At 32.9% G+C, this 11,966-nt stretch overlaps 1 long non-coding RNA gene across 1 annotated transcript; it reads right to left on the bottom strand.

Moving 5' to 3' along the window:
* Window positions 1–1,157: 1,157 nt before the first annotated feature.
* Window positions 1,158–2,769, bottom strand: LOC116404041. The gene is made up of 3 exons (XR_004216970.1): window positions 2,753–2,769; window positions 1,715–1,756; window positions 1,158–1,327 (listed from the first exon to the last, which is right to left on the bottom strand). It is a non-coding gene; the product is annotated as an uncharacterized LOC116404041 (long non-coding RNA).
* Between the last annotated feature and the right edge of the window lie 9,197 nt (window positions 2,770–11,966).

An 11,966-nucleotide genomic window follows, 5' to 3' on the forward strand; every position in this document is an offset into this window, starting at 1 on the left:
GGCTGTGGGGTTTCTCTCTCTTTATTAACTTTGTTGTCTTTCTCTCTTCTTTTTGTCCTTTTAATGTTTGGAAAACTAGTTGGTTTCATTGGTTTTAGTTCTTGTTCCCGAGATGTGGGGTTGTTTTGGGTACTTATGGGTTGTTTTGTCTAACTACTTGTTCTGTGAGTGTTGTTCGCTCCTTTGTCTTGACCTCAGGCTGTGAGGTCCACCTTGTTGTTGTATAATATTATCATTACCTTTTCAAAAAAAAAAAATCAAACTCAATGCTAAGTTTGACTGCTCCCTTCGAAGTGACAACAAGCCTCGTTTCGCCCTACTGTGGATCGAGGAGGATTCCTCCTCTTTTCAAAGCCCTCAATCAAACTTGACGTTATGGACCGACTTGACTCTGTATTTTTTATAAGCTTTTTTTAATGCATATTGCATATGTTTTTTTTTATAATTGTTGATTGTCTCACTTTTTTATGGTCTGCATTTACGAGCCTCTTTTTTTTTGTTATGAACTGCGGTAACTAGGCATTGCTAGAACCGATGGGGTAACATTTCTATGGTTCTACACTTAGTTTCTAAGTGTGATTGCTCACCTCTAATTTTCAAAACACTTAATTTCTAAGCACATACAATGTTCACCTAGAAAAAATGAAAATTGTTGTAGTTAAGATCAAAACTAAATAGTTATGAAATAAGACATAAGAGATTTGATTTTAACAACCTTCCCGTTGTACTTGGGATCCACTTTGGCTTGTGCTGGAAAATTGGTTTGGAGCTGATCGTAAGCTTTCGGTTGCTCTTCTGTAACCTTTAGATACTCTTCAAAACTATAAGCTTTGCTTCCTGACGAAGAATCTTCTACTATTACAATACATAAGAAAATTCTATTTCATAAACCCTGTATCATAATTGAGGCTGATAGAATGATTATTCTATAACCCTACCGATAGTTTCATTCTTAACATTCATAGACACGATGCATGAAAGCTATCCAATTCTATTTCATGTTCTCGAGAATGCCTCGGTTTAACAATAATGTTAATTTTTGTTTTCTATTTTAAAATAATAACGCTGCTTACTAATCTTTTTTTTTTTCCATTTGGCATTCTACTTTTTCTACTTAGCTTTCTTTCCTAGTGATAACAAATAACACGGGTGATAAAAAACTTAATCACTCACTTGTTTCAGCCACCGAAAGCCCTTCTGCTTTAGAAATAGAAGATGGGTTTGAGTAGGTAGATTTACTTGCATTGTATGTGCTGTTCATTGAACTCTCAATTTCATCGAGACCAATTTCTCACTCAAACATGGTCTTACATTCTCTAGAAACGTCCTATAAACAAAAATGAAGAACAAAAAACTACAATAAGGTCTATGAAAAAGTTACAAAGGAAAATCTCAAAAACTAATATGTAAGTCATAACAACCTTAAGTCCTCTTATCGTGGGTTAAAATGCACGTAAGGTTTTTCCAAGAGTCCGAGCAACCAGCATGTAAATAAGTTAAGTCAACTAAATTTGCTATAAATTTACTCGTATTAACATTATCATTGTTATAGACTTGACAACTTCAAATTTATCAATATAAAATATGCTTTAACAAAACGTACCTTGAGGTTCCTCCAACCTTATTAAAAAGCAAATAATCCAACAATTTAACAAATTTATAGTGCATATTATGTATATCAATTGATCACAACAAAATAAGATCGAACAAATACCCATGAGTAATATTTAACCACCAAATGAATAATGATGAAAACCTGAAAACAAAACCGAGAAAAAAAAGGAAACAATTCATCAACAAAACAAATTTAGGGGACTAAAAAATTGCTTACCTTATTACACACTTCAAAATATTAAGAAAAGTGGAGGGAAAAAACCAACCAATAATCAACAAATAAACTTCAACACAAATAGCCATAAATTTTCTTCTTTAAATGTATCACAAATAAGTCCATCGGTAATAACAAAATAAAAAAGGGCAATGTGCAATTGAATTCTGCCGTCGTAAAGCTATGCTAAAGGCAGTATGAAATCAAACTTGAGCACTAACAAGAAAATTTGCAAAACAAAAATTACTAGACATCATTAACTAAAGTACCAGCACAATAATGAATGTGTAACCTCCGCAAGAGCAAACCCGAATGGAGAAGAAGAGAGGCCTCAAAGCTTCTTCCAATTAACATAAAAGAAGAATGAAAGAGAAGGAGAGAAAGGGAAAGTGGTTCAAAAGCTATGGAAAAAATAGTAAAAGAAAATGGTCTACTCATTGGCACATCTTACACAGATGATAATGTTAGGGCAAGGCAATGAGAGACATAATGCTTTTGGAGCCTTCTCCTCTACTTTCGAAGATTTTAACAAACTAAAATATGCAAATGTTACAAGAAAGATCTTTGGAGATTTGAAATAATCCAAAATAAAGAAAAAAGAAAACCCCAATATGTACAAATTTCAGAATCTAAAACTTGAAAAGTGATTGAATGATGAGATATGTTTGTATAATCAATTATAGAGACAGTGAAATATTAAAACAAAAATGAAACGTACCAATATAAAAAGAATAACAACTAGTATTATGACCTTTGTATGTCTTCAAATTACAAACATCAAAATGAATCAAGAGATCTACCACACAAATAATGGTATCAACACAAATAAAGCAATTGCTTTAGTAACAATATTTGAGTACAATTAAACTAAGCATGCTATTGTCCTTGACAAATTTACATTCTTCTAATCGAACAAAATCTGACCTTTAAATAGTGATAGAAACTGAAGATGAAAGCAAGTTTAGCTACAACTTTAGACCGTGATATATATGACTGAACCTATAAAAAAAAGAAAGTACCTAACTATATATACACAGAGGAGATCTGATGCTTACTAGCACATCAGAGGCTCAATCGATTTATATTTAATTGAAAAACAATCCCTATATTTTAATGCATACACATTGAATAGCCTCTGTTTCAATCCAATTTACAAAACTACCTCCATAAAATTACATAATGGGGAAGTTCGACCGGATGCACTGTGCTTTACCAGAACCACATGAAATTATTGGAACATAGTTCATTCAATTAACTTTCTATTCAATAATTGAAACAAATGGAAAGAGGACAATTGAATATTAAATAAAGATGGAATTAATTGGGAACTCACAGAGTAATGCGATTTGTTCGGGGCTCACCACTGGAGTTGGAAGAGAGACAAGGATTAGAAAGGAAAGGAAGAGGAGCGTCTGATAATCCAGCTGATTCTTTGACGAGTGGAGTACTAGTAGTAGTAGTGGAGGTTCCAAGGACATTGAAGTCAATCCGGTGAGAGTGGGGAATCCAGAAGGTTGAGGTTGAAGAGAGTAGAAATTGCAACCAAAATCGGTGACGATGGTGGAATCGAAATTGCAAGGGAAGAAGAAAAGAGCATCACAGGTCGAAATAGAGGAGGAATCAACACTGGAGAAAGGAGGAAGATGAGGAGAAACTGCCATTAATGGAAGAGGGAGGAAGTGAGAGAGAAAGGAGAGGGAATTAATTAATTAAAGAGAATTAGGGTTTGAGAAGAGAAAGGGAAAATGGAGTGTACGAACAAAGCAGAAGAAGAAGAAATGGAAAGGACGCGCTAAGAGAAGAAGATGGATCAGTGAAATGGGTATGATAGGGTTTCTTCCTTAAAGAAACGGAAATTGAGAGATAGGCCTTAGGGTTTCGAAAAGAGAAAGGAAAAATGGAGTGTACGAAGAAATGGAAAGGACGTGCTAAAAGAAGAAGATGGAGATTGGATCCGCGACTTAGAGAAGAAGATGGAGATGGATTCGCGAAATGGGTATGATAGGGTTTCTTCCTTACAGAAACGGAAATTGAGAGATAGGCCAAAGAAGACAAGAGAGCAAGAGAGAAGGGGGAGGAGAGGAAGGAGAGGGAGGGGAGAGACTTGGCCGTTAGAGAAGAGGAGAAAGAAATTTTAAATGAGAGAGACTGTACATGTAGGGTTTTTATTAGAATTTTTTTTTTTGAAATCTTGCTTAATTGGATTTAGAGAATGTGTATTCGGTTCACCGACTCGTATTAGCTGTCCATTGGTCCATTGTTTTGTCATTTTTTTTTCAACAAACTAAATGTTTTAAGCCATTTACAAATTAGATTTCGGTAAATCGATAATCATATTTTTTTACAATATAGGACTAAAAAAGATAACTAATTTATATATATATATATATACATACAACAGTATTTAGTTAAATTACAAAAAAAAAAAATCTTTTGAATTTTGTAGTTTGTGTAAAAAAATAACCTTAAACTTTGAAATGTTAAAAAAAATTGTTTTGAACTTTTAAAAATTATTCATAAATACATCTACATACGTAGGATGAAGGTATTGGCATGCTTCTCTATAAAAACTTTCCAAAAAGATGTTGTGTGACTTTTGAAAAGAAAAATTACAAATGGGTCGTTTTTAAACAAATTAGATATATCAAGTTATATTTCTTTAATTTTTTTCCTTTTTTCACATATTATCAATCACATCTTACTTTTTTCTTTTTTCTTTGGAACCCTGCAAAAATAACAAAAACATTTATAATCACATGACTCATGTCACTACATTTTCTAAATTTTAAAAGTAGTAAATTTAAAAGTTGATAACCCTATGATTATCGTTTGATAGTCATCTAATATCACTAATTTTGTCATATTCGTAATATCCAAATAAGGTTTCTTGGTGTCTAGAGTCGAACGTGAGGACTTATACTAAAGATATATTTATATTTTGAAATGATCTTAAGGTGATTAATAACATACGCCTAAGAACAATAGCGGTATCATCTACTTGTAAGGGGGGAGAGAGTCATCCACTATAGATAAGGTCCATTTGTCTCCCTCACCCAACTTCATAAGGCTGCCAAAAGAGTTAGGCATATCACATCCACACATTTACCCTTCTCTCGAACATAAACGAACTCTCTTTTCTTCCTAATAACGAGTAATTTCATTCCGAGAATAATGACATGTCCTATACCTGTGTTGAACAACTTTTAATTCCCTAAGATAAGGAGATTTATCTGAAGGTTCGAAAATAATGACATGTCCTAAACTAACCCACCATTTCGCAACAGTGAACCAGTTTGATCGTTAGGGGACAACTTTTGATAATAAGCGCACAACCATGCCCCAATTTCAATGTTGCCCAAAAGTAAAGGCCTTTCTTCACAATGCTCCATAAAAAAAAGTTCGACTTTCACATAAGGATCTTATTTCTTTTTTATTGCTCCAAGAGATCTAATAGATCTATTTTCACCATGCAAATCCCTTTTGTTATCATGGAAAATGTGTTGGTTGTGCTGAAACCAAATCTCTGCTAGCAACACTTTTATCAAATTAACCCATATTTTTTTAAAAAAAAAAGAGGATATGAGTCTCACTATTATTAATATTGAAAAATGAAGAGACAAAGCTCAATGTCATGAGGATTATACAAAGAGCAATAGGATGGAGGATCAACAGACGCACTTGGACATCTCAACTAGGTTGACACCCCCTTAGCGCCCTCATCACATCCAAAAAGCGACAACACAAGATCAAAACAAAAGCCACAAATAGAAGGCTTTTTTGTGTTTTTTGCCTTTGGACATTATCCTTTGTTATGGGTTTTAGCTTGGTTGGATATGATGAGGGTGCTATGGGGGTCAACCTAGTTGAGATGCCAAGGGCACCCCCTGATCCATGTTACATGTCATTGTATAACTCTCTTGTACTATGAGCTTTTGTCTAATTATTATTATTATTTTAATATTAATAAAGAGGTTGTCTCCTTTAAAAAAAAAAAACAAAAAAAAAAAAAAAAAAAAAAAAACAAAAGCCACAAATATAAAACCAAAAAAATGATAAAATAATGTCTAAAACAAAATCATAAATCATAGTAGCAGGTCGAGAACAAAGAAAATAACCTTGATTGAGCAAAAATCCCAACAAATATTGAATGTTTGGAGAAGACAGAACCAACATTTCGATACAAAGACATAGTCAATTAAAAGGTGCTAAATATTTTTCATGTTATCAACACAAATGGGGCAGACATGAGGTGAGAGGACATGGAGGAAGTTTTCTTTGAAGTACTAAAGCACAGTTTAATTTTCCAACAACGTAATCCATATGGGGATATTTATCCAAAGAGTGAGCTAAATAGCCCAATGAGTGATTGTTTTATAAAACATCGTTTTGAAATAATAAGTATTTAACAAATAACTCTTAACATAAATGAAATCAAACTCAAACAACTTATCTCAAACTTTCCTTTCAGTTGCTATACCTAGAATCGTCGAGACGAAAAACAATAAACTAGGCATAGAAGCCCTATCCCGTGATACGATACTTACAGATGAAATTCTAGGCATCAATTGTGCCCTATCTCGTTATAACTACAATGAGATGGAAAACTAGGCATTCGTACAGGCTCTCATCCCTTGAGATGGGAACTAAGCATCTTTAGAAGTCTTCATCTCTTATCTAATACCAATGATGGAAAGCTAGGTATTAATTGAATATCCAAATCAAATGACCTTTATGCACAAGAAAATCTCTCCCGAAGGTTGCTATATATCTTAGAATATTTTAGGTATAGACTAAAACATGCTAATATTATTCAAGCTTAAACATTCTGAAAACTTAGCACAATCATGATTGCTTATAATTTTCATTAGTAAATTCATGAATAAAAACATGTTTATCAAAATGTTTCTAAATTCATGCTTTGGAAATACTTTATAAGTCAGTATCCTCAAATATTCAAACATCAAAGCATGCTTGAAACATTTGATAGTAAATTCATGTTTAGAACTCAACTTTAATCTCATTTTTGTCACTTATAGAGAGTAGCTTGGACCTTGGCTTATAAACTTGTTCGATCTCCTTCAGATCTAAAATAATGAAAAATAATGGGAAATAATTCCATTTAATTCTCGTTGACATATAAAATATCAAAACTTTGCTTAAAATTTCCAAAAAACCACAAAAATAGCCAAAGACATTAGCTTGCGTACAAAATATTGTGGCAGAAGTTGCAGGCGCGCGTAGGCTTGCCTTGCCATGTCTCGTTCTAACCTCATGTTCAGCATGTCACAATCACAACTTTTCAAACACGGAACAGACTATTGTGCGCACTTGTTGTAACTCGATGAACACGTCAGTTGTATGAAATTCGATACGGTGTAGCCTCCCTACAAGTTTTAAGAGAAATTGGTTTTATTAAACATGAGAGAGAAAGGAAAGCATTGGAAACATCGTTAAAAAATTTTTGAAGACTGTCCATTGCAAAGAGAGCTTAAATTGCAAAGAGTGCCTCTATGATGAGATTGGTTTGTGGAACCAATTGGATGAGAAAAGTTTAGAGATATTTGAGAGAAACTCTTTTCTTTTGCAAAGAGCAATAGCGTTAGCCTTAATTTTTTTCGTTTTTTATTAATTCATTTTTTTAAGAAAATTGTTTCCTTCTAGATATTATAACTCTCTTTCCTTCTAGGAATAGAAAATGAAGTAGAAGAGAACCATGAGATTCTATTAATTTACAAATAATTAAATTAATATATATTTCAAATCTATTGATTAATTAAACATTAATCAATTAGTTAATAATTAATGAAATCGAATTTAATTAAATAATATTAAACTAAACCTTTAATTAATTCTCCAATTAACTAATAACACTAAATTATTTATATTATATTTAACTTAAATTAAATTTGAATCATATTCAAATATAAGTTTCTTTCAATAATTTTAATATGAATCCAATTCATATTAAATTAATATTTGAACTCATTGAAATATTTTATCTCTTATAAATTAATTTGAATCATCCCCAAAGTTAAATTTATATAGTAAAGAGATAAACTTTATATTATAATGTATCACTATACATTATACTAAATCCCAAGTTAAATTTAAACATTTTAAATTACAACCAATATAAATAAATCTCATTACACTTTACAAGCTAGGAAAGGGACCTAATGGACCTACAGATCAGAAGCTACAACGATCTAAGATTAATTGGCTAAACTCATTAACCACATTAATCAATATTTGTTAGTTGTGTGTACACTCCACTAAAGACTCACAACTAAACTCTTCTCACTAAAAATATATTTCTGTGTCCACCGATATAGACCAATAATAGTAAGTTAGTCCTTCACGAGTGTTTGTAACACCAGTTGGATCAACTTACCGCTTTACCCCTATGTTACCTCTAATCCTTAAAAACCAGTGCTCCTCTAATGAACAACTTGTTTATGGTCCTACTAATAAACAAAAACCCCTCTCATGTCATAGAGAGGGTACGAGCCCTTTGTTCAAGTTTTGGACACACATTTAAGCTAACATTCATCTACTTACCCTAAAGTAGGAAATGAGTGAATTCCATTTTGTGCAATTATAATCCCAACTCCCCACTCAGTCTTGTCCCCAAATCACTACTACAAAAACAAGCTCTCTTGACGGTTGTAGTTTTCCTTTCTTGACGTTTATTAAACGTAAAGTAAGATGTATTTGTAACGATCCAACTTTTCTAAGTAAGTCGAGATCGTTAATTTTTAACAAATAAAAGACTTTGATTAATATAAAACAAAACGTAAGCAAATTTAAAAAAAAAAACATCTTCAAGTCAGGCCTTATTTTTAAACAGCAAATTTAAAAAAAAAAAAATCTTCAAGTCAGGCCTGATTTTTAAACAGCAAATTTAAAAAAAAACATCTTCAAGTCAGGTCTGATTTTTAAACATTCAAGAAAACATAAAATAATACTAATTACAACAAACGTTTGTAAACTAAATTTTAATTCATTTTAAACCTCACAAGTGTGGGTCGGTCAGCGGTCGGCTAAAGAAGACGTGGCCGGAGAATCGCCGGCAGTGCAGCGGTTGGAACGAAGGTTGCGCGCGGCTGGCTTCACGAACCGACCGACGGTTACGAGCGGTGGATCTGGGTTACTGCGAACTACCAGGGTGAAGCACGAGCGGCGGCGGTTGTGATGTAGATCTGGACGACGGTTGTGAGCGAAGGTCACGCGGCAGTTACAGGTGGATGGCGCGGCAGTTTTCGATCCGAAGGAGAAAAGAGAGGGTGGCGGTTGGGTTCGGCGAGCGGCGGCGGTTTTGTTTCGCGAACGGAGATGGAGACAGCAGATCGACCGTTCGGCTTCAGTAGGGAAGACGACGGTTTGCGCGGGGCTGCGGACAGAAGAAGAAATGGAAGGAAAGAGATCGGCGGCTGCTGCGGCTGGGCTGCGGCTGGGCACGAACGGAAGGAGATGAGGAATGGAGACGGCCGGTGGCTGCTGCGATCAGAAAGAGAAGAGGAGAAGGGGGTCGCGCGGCGCACGGGAGGAGAAGAGAAATAGGAAGAAGAAAAGAAAAAGGAAAAAAAAAAAAGAAGGAAAAAGAAAAACAAAATATATATATTTCTTTTTTTTCTTTTTATTTAAATTAAATATAAATAAATAAATATATATATATATATATAATAAAAACAAAATATATATATATATATACCTTTGGGGCATTACAGTATTTTTTCTTGACGTTTTTTAAACATAAAGAAATATCTAATAATTTTTTGACGTTTAAAAAACGTCAAGAATGTTTATGAATTCAACATTCTTGACGTTTTTTAAACGTCAATAATATATAGTTTTCCTCGACATTTAAAAACGTCAAGAAATTTATAAAAAATTCTTAACGTTTTTAATATGTCGAGATAATTCTAAAAAGTTCTTGACATTTTTAAAACGTCAAGAAATTTATAAAAAATTCTTCACGTTTTTAAAACGTCAAGATAATTCTAAAAAATCATTGATGTTTTTAAAAACTTCAAGAAATTTTAATTTGTTTTTGACGTTTTAAAAATGTCAAGAATTTTCTAAAAAATTATTGTGTTAATATTCTTTTACAAAACGCAACATTTCAATTAGATCACTTCCCCTTTTCTTAATTAAACCTAATTTGCCGCGACTTTGTCCCTTCTCCACCCGAAATCAAAAGCGTCGTTCACCTAACCTTCCCTCGCGTTCATCTGTGCATTCATCTGCGTTCATCGTCCATCACCGTTCGTCTGCTTTGCGTCTGTCTGTTCACCGTTTGAAATGCGTAAACACATTCTCTGTTCGAAAACGAGTAAACACGTTCACCGTCCTTCTGTCGCATTCCACTTTCACTAAACCTCTATTCGTTTCCAAATCCTTCATGGTTACTCATTCATTTTTTCCCTTTCTAAAGGTAATAATTTTCCTTTTTTCCTTTGTGATTAAAATTTGTAATTTGTAATTTAAAATTGGAATGCAAAATTAAAGAAGAGAAATATGCCTTAGAGAATGGAAGAAAGGTTTTGCATTTTAGGCTTGAAAAGGGGGATACAAGTTATTATAATTGTAATATATAATATTTTGAACAAGGCTACCAAGCGTGCGAATATGATTCATTGGTTAGTTTAGGGATTGGAAAGAGAAGGATTGTGGAGTTTGTGATAATATTTTGGTACACTGGAGCTGGAAACAGAGAATATTAAAAAACACATACTGTTATACACAGTATTATAATAATACGAATCACTAGCTTTTCTTTTCTTTTCTTCTTGAATTTTTGTTATGGGTATTGTATTGAGTTTTGTGTTTTAGATTGTGAAGTATGGGGTAGCTAAACTCTTAATCCTAGGGATAGATGTAGACAAAGTTTATGAATTATTCTTTGTAATGCATCTGATTATTTGCTCTTAATCTTTTCATGTTTTTATGTGAATAACGTTCATAATATCTTAATCACAGATTAATTGTTGATTGGCCATGAACCTTAATCTTTGCATGACTAGAGTGGTTATGAACTTGGAAAGAGATAATTAAGGATCCTTGAGGAGGTTGTTGAAAGAAGTGGACCTAAAAACTTTTGTTTGTTAATAAAAAGAAAAATGAACAGAGATTCATCTTCGTCAGGGGTCTTGATGTTTAATTTAATTTAAATTGTGTATGAATTTTTAATTACGAGAATTTTAATATGTTGCAAGAGCACTATAGCCAAGGTATAGAGTGAGGGAGATAAGGTTTATATGTCTTAGAGAATGGAAAGATGGAATTTGTGCTAAAATCATTAGTGTTCCAAATACAATTATGAATTGGTATAGTTGCATTCCCCCTTCTGGATTGCATAGCACATAAATATACTCTCATGGATTGCATAGCACATAAATATACTGTAAAAACAATAACATAAAACACAAACTTGATTTAGTTTCATTCACACTTGTACACCAACATGTTTCAATAATGATCATATATTAAAAATCATTTTCAAATTTGGTAATATAAAATGGAAGAAGTGAGACCTTGAGGTTTTGACCACCAATACTATCTAACTGATGAGTTTATGATTTTTGTTTCTACTGTGTTCTTTCCTTAAGCTTTAACTTGTTTTAGGGGCAAGATGGTGAAGGTCTAGTCCACAACCTTTCCCAAGAATTTAATGATGTTTGGGTTGACCCAATTATTGTTATTGGACACCGTTTTATGGTAATTGGTTGTTATGGTTTTTAAGTGTGTTTTGATATCTTGTGTTAAAAAATAATTGCAAAAAGTCGGAAAAGTTTGTTAAAGATTAGGTGTTTTTAAGTTTGTCATTCCACTTTAATTCTCACCAGTACTTGCTGAATGGAAGCCTCTTGTCTAAGACAATTCGAGTGGAATAACTCTCGTGACTACCACAACATTTGGGAACTCACCAAATGTAAGACTATTCCTTTATCCTAGCATTTGATCTCTCTCTATAATTTGGTTTGCTATCGTAAGTTTGATTAAAATAAATGCTGATAATTCAACTCCAATGTTCTTATTTTCTTAACTCCATTCAGTCAGTTAGAATCAAACTCATTTATTTATCTTGTCTCCATAATTTGGATTCAAAGATTCATCACAATAATCTTCTCAACAACAT

The sequence above is a fragment of the Cucumis sativus genome, chromosome 5, assembly GCF_000004075.3.
Source record: "Cucumis sativus cultivar 9930 chromosome 5, Cucumber_9930_V3, whole genome shotgun sequence".
NCBI classification, from domain to species: Eukaryota; Viridiplantae; Streptophyta; class Magnoliopsida; order Cucurbitales; family Cucurbitaceae; genus Cucumis; species Cucumis sativus.